Source organism: Triticum dicoccoides, chromosome 4B (genome assembly GCF_002162155.2).
Source record: "Triticum dicoccoides isolate Atlit2015 ecotype Zavitan chromosome 4B, WEW_v2.0, whole genome shotgun sequence".
Lineage (NCBI taxonomy): Eukaryota > Viridiplantae > Streptophyta > Magnoliopsida > Poales > Poaceae > Triticum > Triticum dicoccoides.
In genome coordinates, this window is record NC_041387.1 from 192,963,784 (window position 1) to 192,976,176 (window position 12,393).

The window sequence follows — 12,393 nt, forward strand, 5'->3', positions numbered from 1 at the left end:
GGAGTGGGGGAGGGTGCGGGGGGTCGGCGGCGGCGGCCGGTGGAGCGGGGGAGTTGGTGCGGGGGGGTGCTCGGCGGCGAGGGGGACCGGATCTGGTGAGGTGGGATAGCGATCGAGATGGAGGGGGATCGAGATCGATTGTCCATGAAATTTAAAAAATATTCATGAGTTCAAAATTAAAGTGCCCATGAAATACAATCGAGAAATGAAGACTACGATTTAAATACAATCGATCTTAGCTAGCTATCTGTTCACAATCATCTTGCCCTTCTTTTTCGCAAATGGAGTTCTTCTGTGGAACAGACGTCCTTTAGGTAGGGTGGTCCTTCTTCTTCTTGTGGTGTATGCTGCTACTTCATCGTCGTCGTCATGTTCGATCTTCGGGTCGCCGTACTTGTCGAAGTCTTGCTCATTGTCTACTCCATCCATTCCGATGATCTTCCTTTTGCCTCTCCTCACGACAACACGACTGGGCTTTGACGGGTCGGTAATGAAGAAGCATTGGTCCACTTGGGAAGTCAGTACCCATGGCTCATTTTTTGCGGTGACGTTTGCGCCTGTGGTCTTGGATTTGGCTTCAGGTATAACCATGGTGGTGAAATACCGGTCTTCTTTTAGGACGCTCTTGGCCCATCTGACACGGAACATCAGGACCTTCTCTCCAGTGTAGCTCAGCTCCCAGATCTCCTCGATCCTTCCGTAGTATCTGTCCTTGTCGTTACCGGTGTAGGATTCCATCATTACCCCGGAGTTCTGATAACCATCGCTCTTCATGTCCTTGTCCTCGGTGTAGAATGTGTAGCCGTTGATATCGTACGCCTCATAGGTCATCAGTTGTGCTCGGCGCCCTGTGACAAGGCAAATATGAGTTGTTCTTCCGCGGAAGAATCCTCATGTAAAGGGTATGACAGAAGCTTCTGCTTGAACCAACGCGTGAAACATGAGTTGTGCTCTTTGATTATATCTCCGTCCGTCCTCGGTTGGCCTCGGTCATTGTACGTCTTCTCAATAAAGGTTTTGTGCTCTACCACCCAAGGATCAACCACGTCTATGTGTTGTAGCACTACTAGGTTTGCTCTTTCAAAGTCGGCGAGTCGACCCTCGAAGTCGACATGCATTTCGCGGCGACCCTCACGGTGACCCCATCCAGCGAGCCTGCAGATGTGCCTGTTGACGGGCAGACCAATGGGGTCCTCGATGCCTAGATAATTCGTGCAGTAGGAGATGCACTCTTCGGTCAGAAAGCCCCTGGCTATGCTTCGCTCTGGACGTGACATGTTGCGAACGTATCCTTTGATGACACCATTCATCCTTTCGAACGGCATCATGCTATGCAGGAACGTCGGCCCGAGTTGGATGATATCCTCCACGATATGGACCATAAGATGCACCATAACGTCGAAGAATGCGGGCGGGAAGTACATCTCAAGCTCGCATAGTATCATCACGATCTCTTCCTGTAGCCTTCTAAGTTGCCTCACGCCAACCGACTTCCGAGAGATGACGTAGAAAAAGTGGCATAGGCCAAATAGCGTTTCACGGATGTGCGCGTCCATGATTGCACGGATTGCAACTGGAAGTATCTGCGTCATCAGCACGTGACAGTCGTGAGACTTCATCCTGCTGAACTTCTGCTTCGTTGGGTCTAAATATCTGCTTATCTTCCCCGCGTAACCGTAAGGAAGTTTTACTCCTACGAGGCAAGTGAAAAACTGCTCAATCTCCTCCTGACTTAGAGTGAAGCACGCGGGAGGGTAGTCATTTCCGGTCTTCTTGGCCTTTTTGCCTTTGCGACGACTTTCCATGTCCTGCTTCGCCTCATCATCATCATCATCATTAGCGTGAAGCTCCTTCCTGATGCCCATTGATTTCAAGTCTGCCCTTGCTTTCGGCCAATCTTTGGTCCTCTCTGGCATGTTGAGCAGGGTACCAAGCAGACTCTCGCACACGTTCTTCATGATATGCATGCCATAAAGGCTATGAGGCACACGGTGGATCTTCCAGTACGGCAAGTCCCAGAAAACAGACCTCGTTTTCCATACCTTCAGCAGCGGCTCTGGCGCCTTTCGCTTCTTTCCCAACTCTGACGCCTTTTGCTTCTTTCCCGGCAGTGGGCAATCTTTCCAATTTTTCAACAACTGGTCTATTTCCTCGCCGCTCCTCGTACGCGGGCGTCTTCGGGGTTCGGGTTCACCATCGAACAGATCCTTGCGTTTCCTCCACGGGTCATCGTCGCGAAGCCACCTTTGATGTCCCATGAACACGGTTTTCGAAGACCGGGGATCTCTATTTAGCTGGCGAGACGTTGTGTCATCCATGCACGTGACGCATCCAGAAAATCCGTGGACCACCTGCCTCGCAAGATATTCGTAACCGAGATAGTCGTGTACTGTCGTGAGCAGTGCGGCTGTCATAGGGAAATATTCTTTCTCTGCGGCGTCCCACGTATTGGTTGGCGTTTTCCACAGCGTGTCTAGCTCCTCTTTTAGCATCCCCAGATACAGATTGATGTCGTGTCCTGGTTGTTTCGGCCCTTCAATTAGCATACTCATGTGAATGTACTTCCTCTTTAAGCACAACCAGGGGGGAAGGTTGTACATCCACACAAACACAGGCCAGGTGCTATGTGTGCTTCTCTGGCTGCCAAACGGATTGACTCCATCGGTGCTCGCGCCCAGCATGATGTTCCTTGGATCCTTCCCAAATTCTGGGTGTTAGAAGTTCAACGCTTGCCACTGGCTCGCATCCTTTGGGTGACTCAGCATCTTGTCTTTTTTATTTATCTCCGGATCATTTGCGTCATCTTCTCGCTTCTTCTCCTCCCTATCCGTGTGCCAACGCAGGAGCTTTGCTACCTTAGGGTTCGTGAAATACCGCTGCAGACGAGGAGTGATCGGAAAGTACCACACCACTTTTTGAGGAGCTTTCTTCCTCTTCTTGTATCGAGTGACGCCGCACACCGAACATATGGTAGACTCCGCGTACTCGTCCCGATAAATGATGCAATTGTTCATGCACACATGGTATTTCACGTGCGGTAAATCCAGAGGACACACGATTTTCTTCGCCTCCTCGAAACTGGTCGGGCACTTGTTCCCCTTGGGAAGACGTTCGTGCCAGAATGACATGTTCTCGTCGAAGCATGCGTCGGTCATTTTGTGTTTTATCTTCATCTCCATAGCCATGAGCGTTACTTTCAGGCGGGTATCCTTGGGCCTGCATCCTTCATACAATGGAGTAACCGCATCTATCTCCAGTTGATCCAGCTTGGCTTTCTCTTGGGCGGCAGCTCTTGCGTTATCCGTCTGCTTGAGAAGCAGCTCTTGAGTATGAGGGTCCTGCACCCAGCCAATCGATGGACCATCGTCGTCTACTCCGCCAGCATCTTCATCTTCATGATCATGCCCTTCGTCTGCTCCAGCATCTTCCTCATCATCATGTCCTGCATCTTCTACATGATGACTGTGTACAACATCACCGTCGTGATCATGTCCTGGAGATTCTTCGTCTTCCCGCCTGCCCGAGCCGCGGTGGTTGTCTTGCTGCCCTTCCTCATTTCTTGCCCGGCCCCCATGGACGACTTCATAGTCATCTTCATCACCTTGCCACCGATAGCCATCCATGAAACCACGCAAGAGCAGGTGGTCCCGCACCTGCCTGGAATTTGGGTCCGCAATAAGGCTCTTCAACTTGCATCTTCGACACTGACATCTTATCTCCATCTCGTCCTTTTGAAGCATCTCGGCCTTCGCGGAGCTCAAAAACCTATTCACGATGCTTTCGGTCATCGTGCGGACCATGGTCGCCTTCAGGGTAGAGCAAAATGATATTTTAGAACCAAGAAAAAATTTGGCATGACTTTCCCTAAAAATAGGACCAAAAAGAATGCATATTGCCAAAATTCTCGCCGAAACGGAAATGAATCAACATTCCAGCAAAATATTGGCAACTATCGCATTTCAAATACCGGTACCTGCAAAGACAAACATATATGCAACACCACAAACATATGCAACACCACGAACATACATAGATCTAGCTAGGCCACAAAAAGTGCATGTGCACGTTGTTGGAGAGGGAGAACAACATAAAGATAGCTTCCCCCCTTACTTACCTATCAAAAAAGGTAACTTAACCACTTAATTTGGATGAATCCATGGTGCAAATGAGGTGAGGAGGAGGAGGTAGCCGAGACAAGCTTGGAGGAGGAGATGGAGAGAATGAAGTGGGGAAAGTGAGTGGATAGGTGGGCTGTCCAAAATATCTTGTTGGTCCCAGGTTACTACTGGCGCACCACCTGCAGATGCGCCATTAGTAACCCTGGTTACTAATGGCGCACCTGCTGCTGGTGCACCATTAGAAGTTTTGCAAAAAAAAAAAAATATTCTAATGGCGCACCGTGACACAGTGCACCATTACTAGTTTAAACTAGTAATGGCACTATGCTACGGTGCGCCATTAGTAATTTTGCAGAAAAAAAGAATAAAAAAAACAACAGTAGTGGCGCACTGTGTGGCCGGTGCGCCATTACTAGTTAGCACTAGTAATGGCGCACCGTGCCACGATGCGCCATTAGTATGTTTGGAAAAAAAATTGTTACTAGTGGCGCACCATGTGCCTGATGCGCCATTAGTGTCTTCCACACTAATGGCGCACCTGCACATGGTGCGCCACTACTATATAGTAGTGGCGCACCACATGACAGGTGCGCCATTAGTGTCCATCTCATCTATAGCTTCCTAGTAGTGTGTGGTCCTTGCTTAATACTGATGTTTGTCTTGTGATTGATTCAGGATATTCTGTGCCCCAAGCCCTACAGAATAATGCCCAGTCTAATTTCAACAGTGGGCATGACAGCATCAAACTTCTCTCTTCAATATTGAAGAAGCGGCTTACTCGTATCAATGGGCATGCACTTAGGAAAATAGCTAAAGAGTACGTGATATTCCTAGAGTAAATAAAGGACATGGTGTGCTCATAAGTTAGACAGAAGAAAAATGTTATTTATTATGCTCCTGTTGTATCTTCGGACATTTTCTTCCACCTACCAATACCCCAGTATTGAATATCTACTTTCCCATTGTCGTACAGAAACTGATGTTAGTATTTGTGCATACTCTTTGTCTTAAGTGGGCTTTCTTTTAAAAAACATGCCTTTATATTACCCAAATAACATAACAAATTATGTAATCTAAGTATATATTTTAAGAGATAAGTCTTAGTTTTTCATATAAATGGGTTACAATGTATGGATTCAAATTGGACTCTGTCATTTGGTCGCAAAATGATGACAGTGATGTCTACAACCTCCTCCTAGATGTATTAATCTCAATCTCATGTTTGGTTTTCTTCCCTTTTCTCTTCTAATGATGTAATTTCTTTTACTAAGATAACATCATGTTTGTTGTAATGCCTTATTTGATGTAAGATCCATTTTCTACTTTGAATGAGTTTACTTCATATATTTATTATTTAGTTTAGTTCATCATTCAGAGACGGTGGAATATTTTTGTCCTTCACGATTAAATGAGCATTGTGTAAAAGTATGCCTAAGTTCTCTTTCTTCAAGTGCTTCAAGTAAATGAAATTATTTATTTCGAATTTAATACCTTCTAATAATAATCATAATGAGAGGGGTATGCTTCTCTCTCTGGGCAAATGTTACTTTAGACAACATGTACTAAGAAATAAAAACTCTGGAAATGTATTTGAATCGCACAAAAATAGTTTGTAGTTCTTATTCATACTTCAAACACGTGAGGCTCTGCAAATTAAACCATGTTTTTTCTCAAGGCGCATATGGATTTAGCAGACCACAACTAAACCGACTCTATATACATGTCCTGTCCTTAGTAAAGGAAATTTTTTTCATCGCGAACATGGCTTTAGTTGAAGGTTCTTGCAACATGAAACTATTTTCATTGACAACATGTCTTCAGCAGGTCTCTGCGCCATTTGGCGCAACGGGTCAACTAGTAGTATTAAAAGCATCCATAGGGAGGCTACCCAAGAAATTACCCCTAGTAATAGTGTCCAGTACATATCTATACTAAGTAGTAATACCCACATAAAATTTCGAAGAAGTACCGTAGTGGATTACTTATGAGTAGATATATTCTAAGCATCGCAAATTCTATACCAAGCATCTTTTTAATTTTCTCCCCCCTTTGTTTAAAATTAAGAACCTGACTTTCTGGGGTACCAATTACGATAGAAGGACTAGCCATGATAGCAGAACAAGCAATCTAATACACAAGCAAACAAAAAGCAAACGAAAACAAAGCGAATTAAAAGGCAAATATTTTTGTGTTTTTCTGAAAACGTTTTAGAAGTAGGGGAGAGGAAAATGAGAGGTAAATGGCGAATAATGTAATCCAAGAGATGAGAGTTTATGATGGGTACTTGGTAGGCTTGATGTAGAACCTCCCTGGCAATGGCGCCAGAATTTCTTATTGCTGCTTCTTGAGCTTGCGTTGGTTTTTCCCTTGAAGAGGAAAGGGTGATGCAGCAAAGTAGACTCCCTCAGTTTGAGAACCAAGGTATCAATCCAATAGAAGGAACACACAAGTCTCCAATGATATCACCTACACAAACAAACAAATACTTGCACCCAACGCGATAAAGGGGTTGTCAATCCCTTCACGATTTTTTGCAAGGATGAGACCTGATAGAGATAGGTATAAAAGATAAATAAAAGTGGAAAACTAAATAAATTGCAGTAAGATATTTTGGGGTTTTGGTTTTATAGGTATGAAAATAATGTTATAAAAATAGACCCGGGGGCATAGTTTTCACTAGAGGCTTCTCCCTTGAAAGAAAGCATACGGTGGGTAAACAAATTACTGTTGAGCAATTGATAGAAAAGCACATAGTTATGACGATATCTAAGGCAATGATCATGAATATAGGCATCACGTCGGTGACAAGTAGGCCAGAACAATATGCATCTACTACTATTACTCCACACATCGACAGCTATTCAACATGCATCTAGTGTATTAAGTTAACAAGAATGGAGTAACGCATTAAGCAAGAAGACATGATGTAGAGGGATAGATCCAATCAATATGGTAAAACCCCCATCTTTTATCCTTAACGGAAACAATACAAATATGTGCCTCGCTACTTGAAAATTTTCCACTAGTAATATATGAAAGTGACAAAATAGGAGACTCTGTATATGAAGACATGGTGATACTTTGCAGCACAATTGTGGAAAAGGATAGTAACATTGTCCCTTCCCTCTTTTTCTCTCATTTTTTTGCTTTTTCCTTTTCTTTTGGGCTCTTTGGCCTCTTTTTTGGGGGCTCTTTGGCCTTTCTTTATTTTAAGTCCCTAGTCTCATCCCGACTTGTAGGGGAATCATAGTCTCCATCATCCTCACATGGGACAATGCTCTAATAGTGATGATCATCAAACTTTTATTTACTTACAACTCAAGAATTAAAACTCGATACTAGAACAAAAATATGACTATATGAATGCCTCATGCAATGAGAACAATATGACAATGATGGTGTGTGTCATAATAAAACAGAACAGCAAAGTTGCATGACAATATATCTCAGAATGGCTATGGAAATGCCATAATAGGTAGGTGGCTGTTTTGAGGAAGATATAAGGTGTCTTATGTGTGAAAGAGTGTATCATATCATGGGATTTGGATGCACCGACGATGTTTACACTAACTCTCAAGGTGAGAAAGGGCTATGCACGGTACCGAAGAGGCTGCCAATGGTGCAAGGGTGAGAGTGCGTATAATCCATGGACTCATCATTAGTCATATATAAATAACTCACATACTTGTTGCAAAAGTTTATTATCCACCGAAACAAAGCACTAATACGCATGCTCCTAGGGGGGTAGATTTGTAGGAAAAGACCATCGCTCATCCCCGACCGCCACTCATAAGGAACATAATGAAAAATAAATCACGCTCCAACTTCATCACATGACGAGAGACCATACGTGCATGCTTCGGGAATCACAAACCTTAACATAAATATTCTTACCAATCCACAATTACTCACTAGCATGACTCTAATAATAAAAACCATCTTTATATCGCAAAAAATGCAAAGAATCAAACTTCTCATATATTCAATGATCTTCACGAAAGTTTTTATTATATCCCGCTTGAATACCCATCATATTAGGACTACATTCATAACATACTATTTTTAGGACTCCGAAAATAATATTAGTAAAGCATGAGAGTTCATCAATTTCTTCAAAGTAAAACCACCACTGTGCTCTCAAAAGATAGAAGTGAAGCACTATAGCAGCTGCCTAGCTCAAAAGATATAAGTGAAGTACATATAGTATTCTAATAAATTCATGATTAATGTGTGTCTCTCTCAAAAGGTGTGTACATCAAGGGTGATTGTGGCAAGCAAAGACTCGTACAATACAAGACGGTTCAAGCAAAACACATATCATGTGGTGAATAAAAATATAGCCTCAAGTAATTTTACCGATGGATTGAAGACAAAAGATGGGATGCCATCCGGGGCATCCCCAAGCTTAGATGCTTGGTTTTCCTTGAATATTACCTTGGGGTTCCTTGGGAATCCGCAAGCTTAGGCTCTTGCCACTCCTTATTCCGTAGTCCATCGAAGCTTCACCCAAAACATGAAAACTTCACAACACAAAACTCAACAGAAAACTCGTGAGACCCGTTAGTGAAACAAAGCAAATAACCACTTTTAGGTACTGTTGTAAACTCATTCCAATTTTTTATTGGTGTTCTATCTACTATATTCTAACTTTTCCATGGGTCATACCTCCCGATACTACCCATAGATTCATCAAAAGTAAGCAAACAACACAATGAAAACAGAATCTGTCAAAAACAGAACAGTCTATAGTAACCTAGACTTTAGGCAAACTTATGTAACTCCAAAACTTCTTAAAAATTAGGAAAGCATAGGAAATTTGTATATAAATCATGTGTGAAGAATTCACAATTTTATCACGCTTATGTGAATTTTAAAAATTCCAGCACTGAGCACAAACATTTCTGTTTTTCAGCAAAATCAAATCAACTATCACCCAAGATCATCCCATAGGTCTTACTTGACTCAAACACTAAATAAAACACTAAAAAACAATCATTAAAGAATTAATATCAGATATTTATTCAAGAACAGAAGAAAAAACAAAAAACACAAAAAGAAAATATTGGGTTGCTTCCCACCAAGCGCTATTGTTTGATGCCCCTAGCTAGGCATATTGCATAGATCTAGGTATTGTCATCTTTGGTATGCAATTCCTCAATTACACATCCATCCTTCCTAGGGATTCCATTAGGTTTGTTCATGACCTGTGCCGCCGCCGATTCAATCATACACTAATCATACACGTAAACGTGTACGATCAAGATCAGGGACTCATGGGAAGATATCACAACACAACTCTAAACACAAATAAATCCATACAAGCTTCATATTACAAGCCAGGGGCCTCGAGGGCTCAAATACATAAGCTCAAGAACACAAGAGTCAGCGTAAGCAACAATATCTGAGTACAGACATAAGTTAAACCAGACTGTCTTAAGAAGGTAGGCACAAACACGATACAGATCGAAAAGGCAAGGCCTCCTGCCTGGGACCTCCTAACTACTCCTGGTCATTGACGGTCTCCATGTAGTAGTAGGCTCCATCGGGGTAGTAGTAGTTGATGGGGGTGACATCTGGCTCCTGGGATCCACCATATGATCGCAGCAAATGGGTATAGGGGAAAAGAGGTAGCAAAGCAACCGTGAGTACTCATCCAAAGTACTTGCAAAACCTATATCAGAACTAAGCTAAGTATGCATTGGTATCAAAGGAATGGGGTTGTATCTGAGGACTGAAATGCAGAATGCTATAAGAGAAGGGAAATACTAGCCTATCGAAGACTAGCATCTTCAATCATCTTGCAGCATGTAGAGGAGTAAATAATAACATTTTATAACTAACACGCATGTTGTAGTATTAACCCCTCAGAGATCCTTCCTCTACTCCCTACGAGAAAGCAATCCCAAAGCCAAGATATCCATCTCATTTCTAAGTACCCATTTCTAGTTGTAATAGATCAGGATACAACTCCGAGTGTCTGTTAGCGTGGACACGGCTAGTTGAATAGATAACTTCCCTGCAGGGGTGCACCACATTACCCAACATGCTTGATCACTCTGTCCGGACACACTTTCCTGGGTCATGCCCGGCCTCAGAAGATCAACACGTCGTAGTCCTACCTAGGCTCCGCAGAGAGGTCCCCACCGGTCTAACTCCTAAGCGCTCCAGGATCTTGGGCCCATCGCCCATTGCACTCAGGGTCATTGTGTGCAGGGTGAATACTAGCACCACCTTAGTCCCGAATGGTGTGATCCATCTGTGCCATAATGTTGAACTAGACGTCTGACAGAGCTTTCGGAAGAAACATACAACGCCGAGTGCCCATAATTTTTCCTGCATGGCAGTTAGTGCGTATAAGCCAGTGGCCAACTCAGAACAAGTACCCAAACCTGTTGGTGCATTGTTAAAACAAGTGACGGCTGTCGGGACAAGTCCGGAGCTACTACCACATCTTGGGTGGTATGCTAACAGCTAGCCGCCACCGTAACTCTCGCGGGTGCTCTCCGGGCCTGCCTGAATTTCACAGGTATCTCTCGTGGGTGCTCTCTGGCCCACCCAACTTTAACAAAGGTCTTAAGTAAAGTCAAGGTATTCATATGTCTAAAACATCAAGGGGGGACCCGAGGAATCACCCTCGATGGATTCCACTCAATGTAATCCTCATGGTGAGCTTAGTAGGAATCATCCTCGAGGTTCACACTAGAGGTGTTGCACAACAGAATCGTCATCGGGATTGGTGAAGGAGGAATCACCCTCGGTAGACCATGACCGATTAGCTACACTACAGAGTTATGACCAGGAGTGCGTTATGAGGTATCACCCTCGGCATGTGATAGTAGCTCTACAAAGTCGTACAACTAAAGGGGGTGAGGTGATGTGTCAGTCTCTTCACATCAATCACGTTGATCGAGTCATCGGTCATCAAGCCGGGGCAACTTGGACAAGGTGAGGGGTCACTGATGGATCACTAACTAACCTATACTAAGCAGTTTAGGATAAGCAGGTAAGGTACAACAGGAGGTTACAAAAGTAGGCTATGCATAAGATATAGGAGCAATCAATTACAGTAGCAAAATCTAATGCAAGCATGAGAGAGAATGGAATGGGCGATATCGGAATGATCAAGGGGGTTTCCTTCCTTGCCTGGAAGCTCTACTGAAAGGGAAGAAGTGTCGTCGGTGACTTAGTCGATCACAATGGCATCAGCAGCGGTCTTGGGGTCTACCAGAGAGAAGAGGGGAAAGAAACAATAAATATAAAGTACACAGATGCACAACATGATGATATGTTGTAACACCCCAAAAATTTAAACATGTTTTGTTTATTAAAATTTTTGCCAGGAACTTAAATTTTCATTTTTCTGGATTTATTTTTGATCTCAGAACCTCTCTTTTCTTCTAAGTTGTGGAGTTTTCACCCCAAGTGAAAACTTTCCAATTATTATTGGACTTGTTTACCCTCTCAAATAAAACAATCCTTTTATCAGTGGGATTATTTATATAATTATTTTTCCCTGAGCTTTATTTCTCTAAAATGATTTTTCATAAGTTTTAGGGTCCCATTTGCACTACAACCCTTTGATAAATTCATTTAAAAATCTCACCAAAATTTGGGGATGACATGTGATGTCCCTAAATCACTTTTGTGCAAAAATATTCCTTAGTCATTTGGAGATTTTGAGTTTTACCACAAGTTTTCAAATCTGGTCCAGTTGCACTTTTGCACTACAACCTATTTAAATATTTCTTTAAAACTTCCACCAAAATTATGGGATGTTAGTAGCAGTATATTATTCAACCTTATGCAAAAACCTAGTGATGTTCTTTGAAAATTTTGAGCAAATCATCCTCTTTTGCTCTCTGGTCCAGTTTGGCATTTTCTACCGCAACCATATTTTTGCTTCCCCTTTTCCCCTTGATTCTTTCTCCTGCTTGTAGACCACCCTACAAAACCCTTAAGTCCAGGAGAGTGGACCCATTGGAGGATTTTTAGTGCAAGCAATGATGCCATTTATCTTCTGTCCAGAACTGATGTTTTGCAAAACTTGCACTAGCAAGTTTCTGGTTTTTCCCAAATGACCTTGCCACCATCACCTACATCTAAAGAGACACTAGTCTGGAGAGTTTGGCCACTCCAAGAAATGCCTAGGTGCATGTGGCATTCTTTCAAGCACCTTGTGTGCATGGTCAGATTTGACATAAGTTTTAGTTTGCACACTCGACCTGCTTGCTTTGCCTAACCACCATGTCCACTAAGCCTTTAGACTACCCTAACC

General features: G+C 43.1%; 1 pseudogene; it reads left to right on the forward strand.

The window, feature by feature from the left end:
- The window catches only part of LOC119292620, a 16,222-nt pseudogene extending 11,321 nt beyond the window's left edge, over positions 1–4,901 (forward strand).
- Positions 4,902–12,393: the final 7,492 nt, after the last annotated feature.